The sequence below is a fragment of the Anomaloglossus baeobatrachus genome, chromosome 2 (assembly GCF_048569485.1).
Source record: "Anomaloglossus baeobatrachus isolate aAnoBae1 chromosome 2, aAnoBae1.hap1, whole genome shotgun sequence".
Classification (NCBI taxonomy): domain Eukaryota; kingdom Metazoa; phylum Chordata; class Amphibia; order Anura; family Aromobatidae; genus Anomaloglossus; species Anomaloglossus baeobatrachus.
This window is the reverse complement of record NC_134354.1, coordinates 642061382-642080795: the sequence shown is the minus strand read 5'-3', so window position 1 is coordinate 642080795 and position 19414 is coordinate 642061382. Positions and strand designations below refer to the sequence as shown.

At 49.6% G+C, this 19414-nt stretch overlaps 1 long non-coding RNA gene across 2 annotated transcripts in view; it reads left to right on the top strand.

Moving 5' to 3' along the window:
• LOC142290461 (uncharacterized) overlaps positions 1-19414 on the top strand; it is a 260636-nt gene that overhangs the window by 95648 nt on the left and 145574 nt on the right. Inside the window, exon 1 of one of the 2 annotated variants that reach the window (XR_012750316.1) lies at positions 13086-13170. The exons of the other annotated variant lie outside the window; for it this stretch is intronic. This is a non-coding gene — a long non-coding RNA (uncharacterized LOC142290461). Of the gene's footprint in view, positions 1-13085; positions 13171-19414 lie in introns of those variants that run through there. 2 annotated transcript variants of the gene reach the window in all.

Genomic DNA, 19414 nt, shown 5'->3' with positions numbered 1-19414 from the left:
GGGTCTGCCAATCGGTACTGAAGATGATGATGTCATCTAGATAGGCGGATGCGTACTTCTGATGGGGCTCCAACACTATGTCCATCAGTCATTGGAAAGTAGCCGGGGCTCCATGTAAACCGAAAGGCAAGACAACATAGTGATAGAGCCCCTCTGGTGTAATAAAGGCCGTCTTTTCCTTGGCTGATACTGTCAGCGGCACCTGCCAATAGCCTTTGGTAAGGTCAAGCGTCGTGAAATATTGAGCCTTTCCCAACCGTTCAATAAGTTTGTCCACCCGGGGCATAGGGTAAAGGTCGAACTTGGAAACCTCATTCAATCTCCTGAAATCATTGCAGAAACGTAGCGACCCGTCGGGTTTTGGAATCAGCACAATGGGACTAGCCCAGTCACTCTTTGACTTCTCAATCACCCCTAGAGTAAGCATCTGTTTCACCTCTGCTGCAATGGCTTGTCTCCGGGCCTCGGGCACCCGGTACGGTTTCATACGCACCTTTACCCGAGGCTCGGTGACAATGTCATGTTGGATAACCGAAGTACGGCCGGGTAACTCGGAAAACACATCCGAGTTCTGCTGTACTAACTTCCGAACTTCACGACGCTGCGGTTTAGTGAGGGTGTCGCCTAGGTGTACCCCCTCTTCGGGTCCCAGTATGAGCGGCACTACAGGATCCTCACATGCCCCCACCGGTGTTACTCCCATCACCATACAGTCGCGGTCTTTCCAGGCTTTAAGCAAGTTAACATGATACACTTGTTCCGGCTTCCTCCTCCCCGGCTGATATATTCGGTAGTTCACCTCCCCCACCTTTTCCCGAACCTCATACGGCCCCTGCCATTTGGCCAGCAGTTTACTCTCGGCACTGGGCACCAAAACAAAGACCCGATCCCCTACATTAAAAGATCTGAGGGTGGCTCGTGTGTTATAAGTGCGCCTTTGTGCCCCTTGTGCCCTTGTCAAATGTTCTTTTACGATAGGCAAAACCGCTGCAATGCAGTCCTGCATTAGGGCCACATGTTCAATCACACTTTTATATGGGGTGGGCTCCTGTTCCCATGTTTCCTTGGCTACGTCCAGCAAGCCCCTACGGTGTCTGCCATAGAGCAACTCGAATGGTGAAAACCCCGTGGACGCCTGCGGTACTTCTCGGAGCGCAAACATAAGATAGGGCAACAGCATGTCCCAGTCCCTCCCGTCCTTGGCAACCACCTTTTTAAGCATGGACTTAAGGGTTTTGTTACACCGCTCTACCAGCCCATCGGTTTGTGGATGGTACACCGATGTGCGCAGGTGCTTTATTTTCAACAGTTTACATAATTCTTTTGTCACCTTGGACATAAACGGAGTCCCCTGGTCAGTAAGGATCTCCTTCGGTAGCCCAAGACGACAAAACATGGCAAATAACTCCCGTGCAATAAGCTTCGCGGAGGTATGGCGCAGCGGAATGGCCTCTGGATAGCGGGTGGCATAATCCACAACCACCAATATGTGTTGGTGACCGCGCGCGGATTTTACCAGGGGTCCTACCAGATCCATTGCAATTCGTTCAAAAGGTTCCTCTATAATAGGGAGAGGCACCAATGGACTCCGTAAACTTGCAATGGGCGAAGTCAACTGGCAGTCAGGGCAGGTTTCACAGAACTTCCGTACCTCTGCGTACACTCCCGGCCAAAAGAACCTCTGTAAAATACGCTCTTGTGTCTTGGTAACCCCTAAGTGTCCCCCCAGGGGGTGTGTGTGAGCCATGTTAAGCACTACCCGACGGTGGGATTGGGGCACTACCAATTGTTCTACTATCTCTTCCCTGATTTTGTCTATTCGGTAGAGTAAATCATTATAAACCGCCATGCGGGGAAAGACAGCTTCTGCCCCTAGTTGTTGGGCCACCCCATTCACCTCTTTTACGTTACCCCACGCGTGGGAGAGGGTAGGATCCCTCAGCTGTGCCGTCCCGAAGGCCTCCCGGGACGTGTCCAGCTCCGGGATCGCTACGGTCTTTTCGCTGTCTCCCGCCAATACTTCTAGGGGACCCCGGTCAGGTTCTCCCCCTGTCCCAAGGTCGGTGATCCCTACAGCCGGTATTCCCGCTTCGGGATCGTCGGGCTCTGGACCCGAACCCATTCTTGCTTGGGAAGATGTGCCATTTCTCTCCCACAGGCACCAGAACAACGGAAAATCCCTGCCCAGCACTACCCCGTATGGTAGAGTTGGCACCACTCCTACTACATGTTTCACATCTCCACACGGAGTGGAGAGGCCTACCTCTGCTGTTGGATATTTGCGGAGCTCTCCATGTATACATACAATCCCAACCTCCCTCTTCATGGACTCCAACCCCGATACCAGCGACCCATGTACGAGGGTCACTATACTGCCCGAGTCCAACTTGGCCTCTGCCTGATGTCCATTTATATACACAGGACAGAGATGAGGTTCAAGAATAGGGTGTGCAGCACACACCGTATTAGCATACATAGACATTCGGCGTGTGTACCCACAATCCATGGCCTCCGTAATCAAAGGGCAATAAGCTGCGATATGGCCGGGCCCTTGACATCTCCAGCACTTCATAGCGGTGGCCCCACCAGTTTTTGTTACCATTCTTGGGGGGACTAGTCTTTTGCCACTCTCAGTGCGGGTTACCCCCTCAGTATGGGTTTGGTTTTTGGGGTTCACCTGCGCCGTACGTGTCTCTCGGCCCAGGTCATGTGGCCGCCGGGCCTGACGCCCTGGCGCAGAGTCTCGTATAAAGTCCTGGGTGGCGGTATAACGCTCAATTAGACTCACCACCTGGTCCAGGTTACCCGGGTCCCCTTGCCCCACCCAGCGTTGTATAGCGACCGGCAGAGTCCGCACCAACCGGTCGACCACCACCCATTCCACCATCTGGGCTGGAGACAACATCTCCGGCTGCAGCCACTTTTTTACCAATTGAAGTAGGTCATATGCCTGAGACCTGGCCGGACAGGTCTCCACATAGGTCCAGGCAAATACCCGCTGAGCCCGCACGTAGGTATTGACCCCCAGACGGGCAAGGATCTCGCATTTCAGTTTCTCGTAGTCCAAGGCATCCTCCCGGCTGAGGTCAAAGCAGGCTTTCTGGGCGTCCCCAATCAGGAACGGAGCCGCCACTTCCGCCCACTGAGATCCGCCGGCAGTTTTTCCCGCTCTGCTGTGCGCTCAAATACCGTAAGGAAGACCTCCACGTCAATCTCTGGGCTTAGCTTCCGTAGGCCAGAGCGAACCCTGTCCCGGGGTACCCGTTGGTCGGAGGCAGTTGCTGGCGCTGTCTCACGCAGAGCCGCAATCTGCTGCTGTAGCAATGTGTTCGCCTCCTGTTGTTGTCGCTGGGTTTCCTGATGCTGCCGCTGGAATTCCTGGTGCTGCTGCTGTGATTCCTGGTGCTGCCGCTGGAATTCCTGGTGTTGCCGCTGGAAAAGACCCAGTTGCTCCTGTTGTTTCTGCTGAATGACTACCAGCTGCCGCAGAAGCTCCTCCATGTTGTCAGCGGGTTTATACAGTAGCGTAGCAGGCTTGATTATCGACATGCAGCGGTGGGGTATGCCTCAAGTCTCAATGCCTGCATTCTCCACCATAATGTAGCGGGGTGGGGGTCCCCCAGGACGACAAAGAGGCAGTGACCCAAAAAGTCCAATTAACATCAGTTTATTTACCGCTGCCGCACAGGAATATACGTCTTTCAGGATACATCCAGGCTATACAGTCCATAGGTTACCACGTCACACAGGTACCCGCTGCCGTAGAAGTCGGTCTTACTGTACCCCGTACTGCTTTTCAGGGAGCCCCACAGACCTGTGTTATCACACCACACGGGTCTGAACTCCTCTCAGCTTCTTGCTCTGCAGCTTACAAAAGCAGCTCTGCCCCACCCAGGCCTTTGCAAAGAGCTTTTAAACGAGAACTGTGGCCATGAGCCGCCTGCATAACCCGGCCTGGAGGTTACTGGACTGACCACTATGTAGGGCTCTAATATGTTTCTATACGCATTCTGGGAGATACGTACCGTCCGTCACATATCAATGGACCCACTATCTCACATACATATATATATATATATATATATATATATATATATATATATATATATATATAATATAAATACGCATATGGCTGATGATTCCATCAGGGCTTATCATTTTGATAACCCAAAAACACGGTGCATGCAGTTTTTTCAGGCTGTCAAAATTATGACTGCACTGCATAGCTGAGCCGAACAGCCGTTAAAGGGAACCTGTCACCAGATTTGGCAACTATAAGCTGAGGCCATTACCAGTGGGCTCTTATATTCAGCATTCTAACAGGCCGCTGTGTAGAACATAAAAATCACTTTATAATACTTACCTAAACGGTCGGTATAGTGCAGACTGGTCAAAGGGATGGCGCCGTTCTCAGGGTGCATGCCTCCTCTTTCGGCCATCTTTGTCCTCCTTCTGAAGTCGGGGTGCATGGCGCGTCCTACGTCATGCACATGTGTCGGCATTGAGGTCCTACTAAGGCGCACTACAATTCTTTGATCTGCTTAGAGCAGGGCAGATCAAAGTGCGCCTGCGCAGGACCGCAATGCCGGCGAGTGTGCATGACGTAGGACACGTCATGCACCCCGACTTCAGAAGAAGGAGGACAAAGATGGAAATGGAGTTCTTCCAAGAATGGCAGTGAGACTGTGGAAGGTTTGAGGGGTAGACGTGGAGCTGGGGTGGAACCACTTTTGAACTAGATGTAATATGTCTAACATTTGGGACTATGGAGGTTTGCCACCACGATAGAGCCAGTGGTGCACCCTGACAGCCAGAGTTACTGCTTAGAGTGTCACCAAGGCAGGTCATAAGAGGACTTCTGCAGTTCCCCTGTTAAATATGGTGTGTCTCTGGCAAGAGCGACATCTGCTGCTGTTGCGGGCGGGGAGGACGCCGCCGCTGCTGCGCTCTCGCTAACGCTTGGGTCCGGCGCAGCTGCTGCTGCTCGGTGGCTCGAGCGGTGGGCCGGATCCGGGGACTCGAGCGGCGCTCCTCACCCGTGAGTGAAAAGGGTGATTGGTTTGGGGGATTTCGTCCGTGACGCCACCCACGGGTCGTAGTGAAGATGGGCACCACCGCTGCTGGTGACGGAGATCCCGGGAGCGATGGTAGGGAGCAGCTGGGATGTTGTTTTCCCCCTCCGTGGGTAGGGGTCGGTGGTCCCGGGGCCCGATGATGTGACGGGGAGGCAGGCTTGGTGAGGTGCAGGGTTGCAGGGACAGCGCGGCGCGGTGCCGGATGGCACGGGTGTACTCAGTAAGAAATATACAAAGTCCTCGGTAAACCAAATGGCTGGATGGACGGGTCCCGCAGCCGGCTGCTGTGTCTCTCCCCGGACAGGTGATGGCGGCTGTCTTTCCCTGCACCTTTATGTTCTCATTTGGCTACTATGGATCCCCAACGGTAGTCCGCTCCCCGGTTTATGGATACCGGCTGGCCCTTGGGTCTCTAGCCTTAGGCGGTAGCTGTATACCCTCACGGTGTGGGCGGTTGCCTTCAATCGGGACTTTTGCTGTTAGGAAACCCCTGGGGTTCCGGTCACATTCGGATTTGACTATTGTCGGCGGCTCCAAGCCTGGTCGGGGTCCGATAGCTCTGCCTGTGTGTGCTGGCTTCACTTCGCTCCCCGGTCGGTACCGATGGGCCAATGCCCGACCCCGGTCCTATGGTTCCGCGTTGCTTCACCACTCCTGCAGACGGCCACCACCGTCTGCCAACCTTGCTGTCAGTGCCTGGGCCACAAACCCAGACACCCAAGTGCTTGCTCCTCACTCCTCAAACTCCAACACTCAACTGTCACTCCTCCCGCCTCCAGGCCTGTGAACTCCTCGGTGGGTTGGGCCAACCGCTTGGCTCCGCCCCACCTGGTGTGGACATCAGACACTGGAGGGAGGCAACAAGGGTTTTTGTTTGGCTGGTGTCCCTGTCTAATGGGGGGTGGGGGTGTTTGAGTGTTATCTGTGACGACCTGGCTAGGCCAGGGCGCCACACTGCTTCAACAGTTTATTACTCTCCTGCTGAGCTTGCTGTTGCTGCTTTATATTAGCTTTTACCAGTTGCCTGATTACCTCCTCCATGTTGTCTGCTCTCTGTCCTGCAACCACTTTTACCCAAGACATGAAGTTAACCTGCGGCAGTCACACGTGTCCCTCGGGATTTGTGCATGCATTCTCCACTAACTAACTAAACACACGACTGCATGTTGAGGTAGACCTGACTGTAAAAGCACTGAAATACTGATTAAATTGATACCTTTTCTGAAGAAATCTGCTTTCTGGTTGTTTTTTAATCAGCATTTAAAATGTTCTGTAAATTAGGTTTTGCTGCAAAGGGGTTGAACTGTACTCTGGGTTTTCTCCTCCCTGTCTGTGATTCCCTAACACCTACGTCTACCTCTGGTCTGTGAATGAAAGATCACTGCTGAGATTTCAAACATAGGAGGCCAGTCATTCAAAGAATAGAGAATACAACAAAAAACTTATGGCACATTATGCACAATGACAGTGGCCCTGCAATACCATGAGAGCAAAAGGCTCACTGTTTACTCCATTAATTTTAGGAAAACCAGGAGAGACAGGAGTAGTTTTCAAAAGAGGTAAAAACAGCTTTATTTATCATAAATGTTAAAAACAGTATCAAACACAGGTGTAAGTTTCCAACACATAATAAAAGCTGCAAGTATATGGTGACACATAAGGAGAGATGGAAGAAGCCTAGGCCAGTGCCAGAGATACACCAAATGACTGCTCCCAAAGTAACCTCCTGGCTATGGGGTCATCCCAGTGGAGGGCAATGAATTCCAGCAGGAGGGAGGGAGAGGGACCGAGAGGTCTATGATTACCAACTCCCAAAATAACCTCCTAGTGCACGGATCAGCCCAGTGGCGAACAATAAATCCCAGCAGGAGGGAGGAAAAAAGGCCGGAAGGTCTATGGTTACCGGCTCCCAAAGTGACCTCCTAACAATCGGATCAACCCAGTGGCAATAGTTCCCATCCGGAGGGAGGGAGAGAGACCAAGAGGTCAATAATTACCAGTCAGGTGTGACACTGGAACAGGCAGGCGGTGGATGAGGGAAACCCCCAGGACATCCGACGTACGTTTCGCTATACTTGCTTACTCATGGATGATATAGTGATATAATGGCAGGGCCCTTTTATGGGCATATAGGCGGTCACATGACCGGCGCTCGCGACCAATGTGTCTTTAATGTGCGGCGCATGCGTGGTTGCATCGCCCATCACACACACCGCCGTCAGCGTCAAGGCCCACGTGGGCGTCCAGTTACCCCAGCAACCAGGACGCACATGCAGGCCCATGGGACGCCGCGGCGGGGGTGGGAGGAGGCGACGAGACCAGGCATGCGCACATCCGACACAACCAAGTCACAGATATATAAGAAAAGTAAATACATAAATATTTTATATGAAAATATGAAACAGATGTGACAGTTTACAGAGTAGTATATAATCCATAATAAAATGGAACAGATTCTTGGCAACGTCCATATAGGGAATCCATTCCCATGGAAATGAGTGGGTCGAAGCAGGAAGGAGGTGGCAAAAATCCAAGTCCTCTGAAGTAAAAGGCACTGCCATAAATAAAAAGTGAAAAATAAATACACTGAAAAAATACAGAATAAAAACAATTAAAAACAAGGGAAAGTTTCCAAAATGTAAACATATATATAAACCTGGATGTGCACAAAAATCTCATGTGCATATCCATGTGTGACCGCCAATATACGGGAGATGGCATAAGGACTCTACAAAAAGGAAGAGAAGCTCAGATTCTCATTTAGGCCTTTGGGACTCAAAGTATCAAGCATGACGATCCATCTAGCTTCCCTTTGGGCCAGCACTTTCCTTGTGTTGCCCCCTCTGATGCCTCCGTGTACCAGATCAATACCACGTACCCTCAGAGACCCAGCGTCACAGTTATGGTATTGACAAAAGTGTCTCGGTAAAGTCTTCAAGGAAGTGACATCCACTGCCACCCTCGTCGCAGCAATGTCTCTCACATGTTCCCTAACCCTCACCCGAAGTTCACGCGAGGTGAGTCCAACGTATATTTTGGAGCACCCACATGTGGCGTAATGTGGGAGCTCCCATGTGGTGTATTACGCCACATGTGGGTGCTCCAAAATATACGTTGGACTCACCTCGCGTGAACTTCGGGTGAGGGTTAGGGAACATGTGAGAGACATTGCTGCGGCGAGGGTGGCAGTGGATGTCACTTCCTTGAAGACTTTACCGAGACACTTTCGTCAATACCATAACTGTGACGCTGGGTCTCTGAGGGTACGTGGTATTGATCTGGTACACGGAGGCATCAGAGGGGGCAACACAAGGAAAGTGCTGGCCCAAAGGGAAGCTAGATGGATCGTCATGCTTGATACTTTGAGTCCCAAAGGCCTAAATGAGAATCTGAGCTTCTCTTCCTTTTTGTAGAGTCCTTATGCCATCTCCCGTATATTGGCGGTCACACATGGATATGCACATGAGATTTTTGTGCACATCCAGGTTTATATATATGTTTACATTTTGGAAACTTTCCCTTGTTTTTAATTGTTTTTATTCTGTATTTTTTCAGTGTATTTATTTTTCACTTTTTATTTATGGCAGTGCCTTTTACTTCAGAGGACTTGGATTTTTGCCACCTCCTTCCTGCTTCGACCCACTCATTTCCATGGGAATGGATTCCCTATATGGACGTTGCCAAGAATCTGTTCCATTTTATTATGGATTATATACTACTCTGTAAACTGTCACATCTGTTTCATATTTTCATATAAAATATTTATGTATTTACTTTTCTTATATATCTGTGACTTGGTTGTGTCGGATGTGCGCATGCCTGGTCTCGTCGCCTCCTCCCACCCCCGCCGCGGCGTCCCATGGGCCTGCATGTGCGTCCTGGTTGCTGGGGTAACTGGACGCCCACGTGGGCCTTGACGCTGACGGCGGTGTGTGTGATGGGCGATGCAACCACGCATGCGCCGCACATTAAAGACACATTGGTCGCGAGCGCCGGTCATGTGACCGCCTATATGCCCATAAAAGGGCCCTGCCATTATATCACTATATCATCCATGAGTAAGCAAGTATAGCTAAACGTACGTCGGATGTCCTGGGGGTTTCCCTCATCCACCGCCTGCCTGTTCCAGTGTCACACCTGACTGGTAATTATTGACCTCTTGGTCTCTCTCCCTCCCTCCGGATGGGAACTATTGCCACTGGGTTGATCCGATTGTTAGGAGGTCACTTTGGGAGCCGGTAACCATAGACCTTCCGGCCTTTTTTCCTCCCTCCTGCTGGGATTTATTGTTCGCCACTGGGCTGATCCGTGCACTAGGAGGTTATTTTGGGAGTTGGTAATCATAGACCTCTCGGTCCCTCTCCCTCCCTCCTGCTGGAATTCATTGCCCTCCACTGGGATGACCCCATAGCCAGGAGGTTACTTTGGGAGCAGTCATTTGGTGTATCTCTGGCACTGGCCTAGGCTTCTTCCATCTCTCCTTATGTGTCACCATATACTTGCAGCTTTTATTATGTGTTGGAAACTTACACCTGTGTTTGATACTGTTTTTAACATTTATGATAAATAAAGCTGTTTTTACCTCTTTTGAAAACTACTCCTGTCTCTCCTGGTTTTCCATTCAAAGAATAGAGGCAGGCGGAGAGGCCAGGGAATCACAGACAGGGAGGAGAAAAAGCAGAGTACATTCTGGCCCTTGTGCACCAAAATCTAATTAGCAGAAAACTTCAAATGGTGCTTAAAGAAGAAAAACCCCAAAGTGGTTTTCTTCACCAAAGTTATGGATTTACTCAGTATTACATATCAAATCCCAGCATGGGATATGGCAAGCAGCAACTAAAAGAATCAGTGCTGCATGCTGTCCTCGGTCAGACTCATTTTGCAGTCACCAGCAAAAATGGCTTTTTATTGCAATTCTAAATATAATATTTTGCAAACACCCAGAAGAAGGAAGGAGACTTCACACACACATGAGCAGTTCCTGTCCACTTTCACTGCAGTCGTAAGGCGAGCTAGCAGTACACTAGGTTTTCAGGGGACATTTCAGCAACTGCTCTCCCTAATATCAAAACATTTAAAGGGAACTTGTCAGATTCCCTCTGACCTCCAACCCAGCAGTATTCATATGTATATGACATAATTCCCTGCCTAACCAGCCCTGTATAATGCTATTTACTAAAATCAAAGTTTAAAAAAAAATCGAAAGGGCGTTGTTTCAACATACTAGTAGGCCCTCATACCATGTTATCATGCCCCCGTGTGCGTGATAACTTTATTTCCATGAGCCGACGTCATTACAGCTCCTTGAGATGTTGCGCATGTGTGAGGCTCATTTCGGCAGCATCAGTGCGCCTCAGAAGCTGGGTGCAGGCTTCCTATCTTCAGAGAGGTGCTCTCACAGACTTTCCTCGATTGCAGGTTTTGGTGATTGGTTCTGAGTCTGAATCTCACTTTGTTTTGTTGGACTCAGCTTATTAAATGGATTCCCTTTTCCTTTCGGGAGGAGAGGGTTAAAGCCAGGTTTCCTTCCAACAGCTCCTGACTCCTGGTCAGGTGTTTCTGCTTCGCACCACACCCAGGTCCTATATATACCCTCAACTTCCACCAGAGGGGGCCCGGTTATTTCCTATCATTCGGAAGCTTAGCCAGGAGGTGCAAGGCGCTGTTGTTACTTTCTCTCAGTTGTGCTTTTGGCTGCAGCATTGGGTTTTGCTGCAGCATTTTCAGGTGTGTTTGTTTAGGTTTGGCAGTTACTCAGTAGACTGTTATTTCCCCCTTTGTATGTTGTTTTCCATCATGCACGTTTAGGTTCTCCTTTGTGTATGGTTGCCGTGTATACAAGTTATTGTAGTTGTTACCCTGGTTTGTCTATTTTTGTTGGTGGGGTGTAGTCTCCTGTTTGTGCCCCTTTCTCCCAAGTCCCGGGTGGTGGGTTGTAGAGGGGGGTCATAATATCAGGGACAAGGACAGGAAATAGGGCTTAAGTTTGAGGCCCGGACCTCCATACCATCAAGGGTACCTCCGGGTGTTAGGGTGAGATCAGGGACCCCAGCCTTTGGGCCAGTATAGGCTTCCCTGGGGTCACAGAAGACACCCTTGAGAGGTGTGACACGCCCACCCCAGGGCAGGGACACTCGGGACCAGGCCGGACTAGTCCGGGGATGTCAGCAGTGGCGGGGGTCCGGCTCCGTGACCCTGGCGGTATCTGGATTTATTATCATCTCCAGGGGAGATGATGATGATGGGAGTTATAGTTAAAATTTAGTAAAATTCGTGACGCCACCTGCGGATTGCGGCTTTGGAGTCGCGGCTGCTGGACAGGACCTGCGGGGATGGTGTTATGGCAGCTGAGGTATGTCTGCTCCCCACAGGTGGAGCGGGTAACCTCGGGGCAAAAATTAGGAAGGTCTCTGATGGAAATGGATAGGGTGCAGGAAGAAGCAGATGACATGAGGCTTTGCAGTCAAGATGTTTTACTCAGTCTGTTCCACAACTGCAGCTTACCGGTGTCCCGGTGATGTGCCAGGATTCACTGGTGTGGGCCTCCGCCGATCCCGAACAGGTCAAGGGTCAGTACCGGTGCACCCCTCAATGTGTCTCTCCTGGCCGTCTCTCTAGCGCTGACCTTTACTGGACTGTCCTGTGCCTCTGCCACCGAGCCCTGACTAAAGGGTGGCTGACCGTGGTCCTTGTGAAGCCTCCCTTGCAGAGGATGGGTGGCAGGTTGTGGCCTCGGGTACCTACAGCAATAACCCGGGCTGTCGGATTGCTAAAAGAAATGTTTCTCTTCCTTTTGCCTGGGGACCTTCCCCGTTATTGTGGCCAGATTCCTCCACCCCGGTATTCTTGGTGGGACAAGCCCACAGAGGTCTCTCGCACATCTGTGGCACTCTGGAATCCCTTCTTTCAGTGTCACCTGGGTCTAGCCGGACGCCAGCGTCTTCACCATGAACTACAGCCTCTTACTCCTTCTGACTGGACTCCTGTCAACTCCTGACTGACTCACTGTCCACGGTCAACTATCACTTCTCTCTGACTGAAAAGCTCTCTCTGACCAGACCTGGCTGGTTCAGACTGGTTCTTCAACTACCTCACTGACTCCTCCCTCCCTCTGCTAGGCTCTACCCCTCCAGGACAGCGAATGGGACTTAAGGCTCCTTAACCTGGTCGCTGTTTCTCAGCATTAATGAAGTACCTGCCTTAAACCGTGGCCTACTGTGTGACCTAACAACTGGTGTGTGCAGGTTTTGTCTGTGAACCGATAGATGACCCCTTTCTTACACAGGATGGGATACCACACCTCTGGCTGAGGTGCAGTACATCTGTGGCGACGGAAGCCTCTGGGGTGCCTCAGGTGCACTGCGCATAATCGGAAGAATAGCTTTTACACTTCTGATCATGCGTATTGCTCCTCTCTGAAGCCGGGACACGTACACCTGACTTCTGAGGCACACTGGTGCTGTCAAAATGGGCCGCGCATGCACAAGATAGCAAGGAGCAGCGATGATGCCGGTTCGTAGAAATCATGTTACCATGCCCACAAGGGCGTGATAACACGGAAAGAGCGATGACTAGTCTGGGGAGACAATGGCCCTGTGACTAGTCAAAGGCTTAATTAGGATAGGAACAGCGCACTTTATAAATGTTTTTTTTAAACATTTATTTTAGTAAATTGTATTATACTTGGCTGGTTAGGCAGGGAATTTTGCCATACACATGTGAATGAGGTGTGTAAGAGGTGGTAAAATTCCTGTGGTACAGAATATTGATAAATTGTGTAATATGATGTGATGTAAAGTGTAATATGTTCCTGCATAGTAATGTATATTAATATGGCATAATGCATAAGGTAATATACTGTATGAGTATTATGGTATAAGATAGGTTGCCTGGCAACTGACTGCAGGTCATGTGACAGTTGGCAGTTAGGATTAGCTAGGAGGAGCTAGTTCTGAGAAAAAGGACAGTCTCCATCTTGTAATTTAGATAGGGGTTTCTGACTGAGGAGAGATTGGAGTGATGCCTTAGGCGTTACCAGATATCTCATTCTTAACTCCTGAACATCTGGAGCCGACGGCTCATATTTGGTGCCAGGGTGAGCATCTATTTTTCCTTTCTATGAGGGATACAGATGTGGAGTTTGGCTGTGGGAAGCGGTAGAGAGCCTGATGAAAACCGCAGATCTAAGCCAGGGGGGTCGATCAGGACCTGCAGCGTCCTGGACGTGGCGGGTCCTGACCATTGGGCCATGAGTCTCCTCTGCAGAAGACTGCTCCTGCCTACAATCCGGGCTCAGGCAGTTGCGGTCTCTCTCTCCTGTTCTCCTGCAGAGAACGCTTCCGTCTCCGTAACAAAAGGTTGACATTAGGGATGATCGAATACCGCAAATATTCAGCAGCGCCCATATTCGCCGAATAGGCTGCCACTATTCGACGATTTGCGAATATTCGATGCGCAATGTAAGTCTATGGGAAACCCGAATAGCTGCTGAATAGCAACTATTCGGGCTTCCCATAGACTTACATTGCGCATCGAATATTCGCATAGCGGCACATTATTCGGCAGATATTCGCGAAGCCGAATATTGCCGAATATTTGTGATATTCAATCATCCCTAGTTGACATGCTTTCGGCTCAGAAAGCCGCAGCGCAGGTCAGTTTACACTGCAGGCCGTACACACAGAGGGGGCATAGGATTTTCAGAATTCTAGAAATCCCAACCACTGTGCTTGTACTATACATTGCAGTGTTTTGGACGCAGCTGAAACATGCTGCGTCCAAAACGCTGTGAAGCCTGAAAGTGAGAACGCAGCCTTAAAGTGAACAGTCCCCATATACACTAACATAGATAAAGAGATCTTTAGAAAAAGTATTTCTTTTTTTATCAATTTTTTATTTTTGCAAAAAAAAGATTTTTACAATCAAGAAAAGAACTTTCTAATTATGAAAACAATCACAGGTAATCAGGAGGAACATCAGTTCACAGATAAGCAAAAATATACATCAGGACATTATCGACTCGAATCTTATAGCCGGACTCCACCCTGCTTAAATAATCGTAATATCCCATACATAGAACGAGAAATATGGCAGATAAAACAACTCCTCTCCATGGCAGGACCCGCATTCATGGATCAAGATGATACACATCTAGGCAGTCCATTAAATTTGAAAAGTGTCTATAAAGACTTCCCAGGCAGTCCATGTCAAAGTAAACATATCCATCGTGTCATGGAGCTGCGCTGTCAACCGCTCCATGACTCTAACATCTTGTATCCTTGCATATAGATCAGAAATTGATGAATGGGCTACCCTCTTCCAAAATAGTGATATCAAACATTTAGCAGCTGTAAGAATGTGCAAGACAAGTTTAATTTCACTCCTGTCTAGTGACGGTGGAAGGACATTCAATAAATATGCCACCGGATCTCTACTTACTCCCTTACCTAACACCTTTCCTATTAAAGACTCTACCTCTGCCTAAATACCCATAATCCCGGGCACGTCCAAAAGATGTGATATAGGGATGCCCCTCCCCCACCACATCTCCAACTGTGGTGCCCTGGACTAGCCAGGTCGTCACAGGGACTACAACACGACACCCCCAAAGAGATAGGCACATCAGTCAGACACAAATCCTTGTTGCCCCCCTCCAGGGGCTGATGTCCACACCAGGTGGGGTGGAGCCAGGCGGTTGGCCCCACCCACTGAGGAGTTCACAGTCCTGGAGGCGGGAAAGGAAGTCAGAGTAGTGAGTAGTGAGAAGTGAGAGAGGAGTAAGAAGTGAAGTTAAGCTCGGGGAGAGCTCGAGTGCAGTTAGGGAAGTGGAGGAGTAAAGTGGTAGTAGAGGAGCAAACTGACTGTGTCCGGGTACGTGGCCCGGGCACCGAGAGCAAGGTTGGCAGACGGTGGTGGCCGTCTGCAGGAGAGGCAGATCAACGCGGAACCGTAGTTCCGGGGACGGGTGGTGGCCCGCCGGTACCGAACCGGGGAGCGAAGTGAAGCCAGCACAAACCGACAGGGCCTGCGGATCCCGACCAGGCTTGGAGTCGCCGTTAAACAGGTCAAATCCGTTAGTGACCGGAACCCCAGGGGTTTCCAAACAGCCAAGACCCGATTGAAGGCAACCATCCAACCAGCACAAGGGAAATACAGCTACCGCCACAGCTAGAGTTCCCAGGGCCAGAGCCTGCGGGAAAAAGGACTCCTCCGGCCCATACACACGCTGGGGAGCGGGTTACCAGTGGGAAGCCATCGGGACCGAAGATACACAAAAGGTGCAGGGAAAGGCAGCCACCACCAACCGTCCGGGAGAAACCACAGCAGCCGGCTGCGGGACCCGTCCATCCAGCCGTTTGTTTTACCAGAGACTTTGCATCCATTTGTGGCTGAGTGAGTACTACCGTGCCGTCCGGCATCGCGCTGTGCAGTCCAAGCGACCCTGCACCTGGCCCGATCCGGCCTCCCCGTCACCTCACCGGGCCCCGGGACCACCAACCCCCAACCCCCTACCCACGGAGGGGAGAGAAACATCCCAGCTGCTCCCTGCCATCGCTCCCGGGATCCCCGTCAACAGCAGCGGTGGTGCCTCAACTTCACCACAAACCGTGGGTGGCGTCACAGACCAAATCCCCCAAACCACACTACCCCCCTTTCACTCACGGGCGAGAAGCAACGCTCGAGTCCCCGGATCCGGCCCACCACTCGAGCCACCGAGCAGCAGCAGCGCCGGACCCGAGCGTGGTGAGCGCAGCGCCCTCCCCGCCCGCGACACAACAACTATCCGGATAGGCACGATTAAACCTGTGCAGAAGGTCCGGGGTGTGATACCACAACATAAGAACCTTAACTTAGTTTTCTTTATAAAGAGTGCTAACAGCGGACTGGAAAGTCCTAGACCACACCACAGACCAAACTGCCTCCGGCAAAGAACGGCCCATCCAGCCCTCCCACCTCTTCATATATGAATGTGGATCTAATCCTAAAACAATCCCATTTGCCAGTATAGAATAGATAGCTGAAATCAGGCCTCTGGTCGAGTTCTGTCTGGAACATAGGCTCTCAAATTCTAATGAACGAGGCGGCACCTCCTTCCTAATGATATCTGAAAAAAAGTGTGCAATCTGCTGATATGAAAAATATAGGTGGAAGGGCAAACTGTGTTGGGCACGTAGTTCGGTGAAAAACTTTATCTTTAGTGTAACTGGGTTTACTATATCTCGAAAACAAAAAAGTCCGGACTTCGTCCATTCACCCACCACCCCTGAGCCCATACCCTCAGTGATGTGAGGGGTAAACAGGAAAGGGGTCAAAAGAGAGGAGAGAGTTGCTAACTGAAATCTCATTCTACAATGTTGCCATACATCCCTTGTGAGTGCCATTGGTCCTAGAAGATCCTTAGAGGGTATTTCATAAGGGCGACCCCATATCAGGGAGCTCGGATGAAAAGAAGCAAGCCACAGTTTCTCGATCTCCGTCCGCTGGGTGTAGGCGGGAAGGATGGTCAAAGAAGCCAAACATCGTAGCTGAGAGACGTAGTAACAAAGAGCGTGACTCAGACATGACAGGCCCCTTTTTGCATGAGGCACACCAGAGGACCGAATCTGGAATGCGATGCCTCCTCGAGTGCCAGATAAATTGCATGAGGGAAGATTGCACTTTTTTTAGAACCCACATAGGAACCCGTATCGAAAGCGTTTCAAACAGGTAAAGGAATCTAGGGAGGATAGACATTTTAACCGTCGCAATTTTACCAAGGAATAAAGTCTGCAAGGAGGACCACTTTTTGAGCTGATTTTCTACCTCTCTTATCAAGGTAGGGAAGTTCGCTTGATCTACCGACTTATAACTAGGGGTAATTTTAACTCCAAGATACCGCAGAGAATCTGTACGCCAAGTATAGTTAAAATTTTGTTTAAGCACTTGGAATTTAGCTTCTGGTATATTAATAGGCAGCGCCTCTGTGTTATCTGAGTTTAATTTATACCCAGAGAATCTAGCATAGTGGGCTAATACCGCATGTAAATTAGGCAGGGAGACTACAGGATTTGTCAGGAATAGCAATACATCATCCGCGAATAGGGCCACCTTAAAGTATTTAGCCAGTACCCGCACCCCCATAATGTCAGGGTTTAGTCGAATTTGGGCTGCCAGTGGCTCCAGTGGCTCAATACTAAGCACGTACAATAGTGGAGATAATGAACAGCCCTGCCATGTGCCATTTCCAGTAGGCAAGGAACCCGAATGAGCATGGGGAAGACGTGTTGTCGCAGAGGGGGAAGAATACAGGCCCCGTAATGCCGAAAGAAAGGCCCCAACAGGCCGAAGTGGCCCAACACAGCACACATAAAGGACCAATCGAGCCTGTCGAAGGCCTTCTCCGCATCTAATCCCAAGAGAAGAGCCTCCCGTCCCTCGTCATTCACCACTTCCACCAGATTCAGAATTCTGCGGGTATTATCTCCCGCTTGTCGATATTGAACAAAGCCCACCTGGTCCTTATGTACCAGGTGAGGAAGCCAGTTATTCAGACTTTCCGCTAACCATTTTGTGAATATTTTGAGGTCAGAATTTAAGAGACTAATAGGGTGATAACTCGCACAGTCCATCGGGTCCTTACCTGCTTTAGGGATAACGGTAATATATGAGTGGAGGAATGGAATGAGCTTGGCACGTCATCTCCCTCTATAAAGAGATTAAAGAGACGTGACATATGTGGCTCCAGCTCCTCCACAAACGTCTTACAGGTAAGTGAACCCATCCGGGCCCTACTGATTTATGGCTTGGAAGGTCTTTAATAATCTGGCAAATCTCTGGCGTAATTTTCTGTTTAAGGTCTTCCAAAGTCTCTTGAGACAATTTCGGAAGACAACAGAAGATCAGGTAGTCATTCAATACTTCTGCTCTATCCAGCCGAGACGATGGAGACCCCAGAGGCATGGAATATAAAGAATCATAATACAAGTGAAAAAGTTGGGCAATTTTAGTAGGATCATAGTGAGGGATTCCAGACAGGTCTCTAATGGCACAAGGGGCGGAAGCCATCGTTTGCTCCTTATGTTTTTTAGCCAGCATCGTATGCACTTTGTTGCCTTGTTCATAATTTTTCTGGTGGGAGTAGCGAAGCAATTTCTCTACTTTCCCATGCAAAATTTCTTTCAGCTTGGTTCTAAGATTGATTACAATCTTCAGGCGACCCTTAGTGGGATGACTCCTAAGGCGTTCCTCTGCTACACGAAGGTGGCGCTCACACTGGACATAATGTTGTTGGGAATCTCTTTTTAGCCTAGAGAAAAGGGCAATACATTTCCCTCTGAGAACAGCCTTATGGGCCTCCCAAATTATCAGGAAGGATGGAACAGATTGGGCGTTCTCCAAAAAATACATCTGAAGGGCCTTACAAAGAGATTTGCGGGATAAAGTGTCAGTCAACAATGACTCATTCAATCTCTAATGAGTATGTTTTAAGGAGGATAACCCCAGATCCAAAGTCACCGTTAGAGGGGCGTGGTCCGACCAGGTTATACTACCAATATGTGACTATGTGAACCATGGGGGTGTGAAAAGAAAGTGTATTGCCTCGCTGTTGGATTATCAACCCTCCAGAGATCATATAGTTGGTGCTTGCGGATAAGTTTGTGAAAATTGGCGGGTAAATAAGAAGGCCTGCTCATACCAGAAGAGTACGAAGGGGCTAACATCTTATCTGCCCTATCTGAAAATACCATGTTAAAGTGTCCCCCTATAATATGTGCCACCCCTCGGTCCGCTGGGAGACGGGACAAAACAGATGAAACAAACCTAGTCTGATTAGAATTAGGGGCATATAAATTACACAGGATCACCTGCTTCACACTCAATATACCTCGTACTATAAGAAAACGCCCCATTGGATCTCCTTCCCACCCAGCCACTTAAAGAGGGCAAGTGCGAGAGATCAAAGTGGCCACCCCCGCTTTCTTGTTGGCGTTAACAGCTGAAAACAACTGAGGAAACCAATGGTGGGCAAAATTAAAAGAGCTTTTTCCTGTGAAGTGTGTCTCCTCCAAGAACACAATTTCAGCCTTGGATCTGCGTATCTCTTGAAAAACTAACCTCCTTTTCGTATCCGAGTTCAACCCTTTGACATGTAAACTCAGCAGCTTAACCATATTGTAAGTTTAGTACATGAATTTCTAAAGTTACCGCCCAAAGGCTCCTCCCGGTGTATACACCGCCTAGTCCCCATGAGCCATACCGTAATGAAGTATATCTGTTCTGGTAGCTCGCATACCTGTGAATACACCAAAAGTACAGAAAAACAAACATAAATAAAACCAATTTTTACTTATGAGATAAGA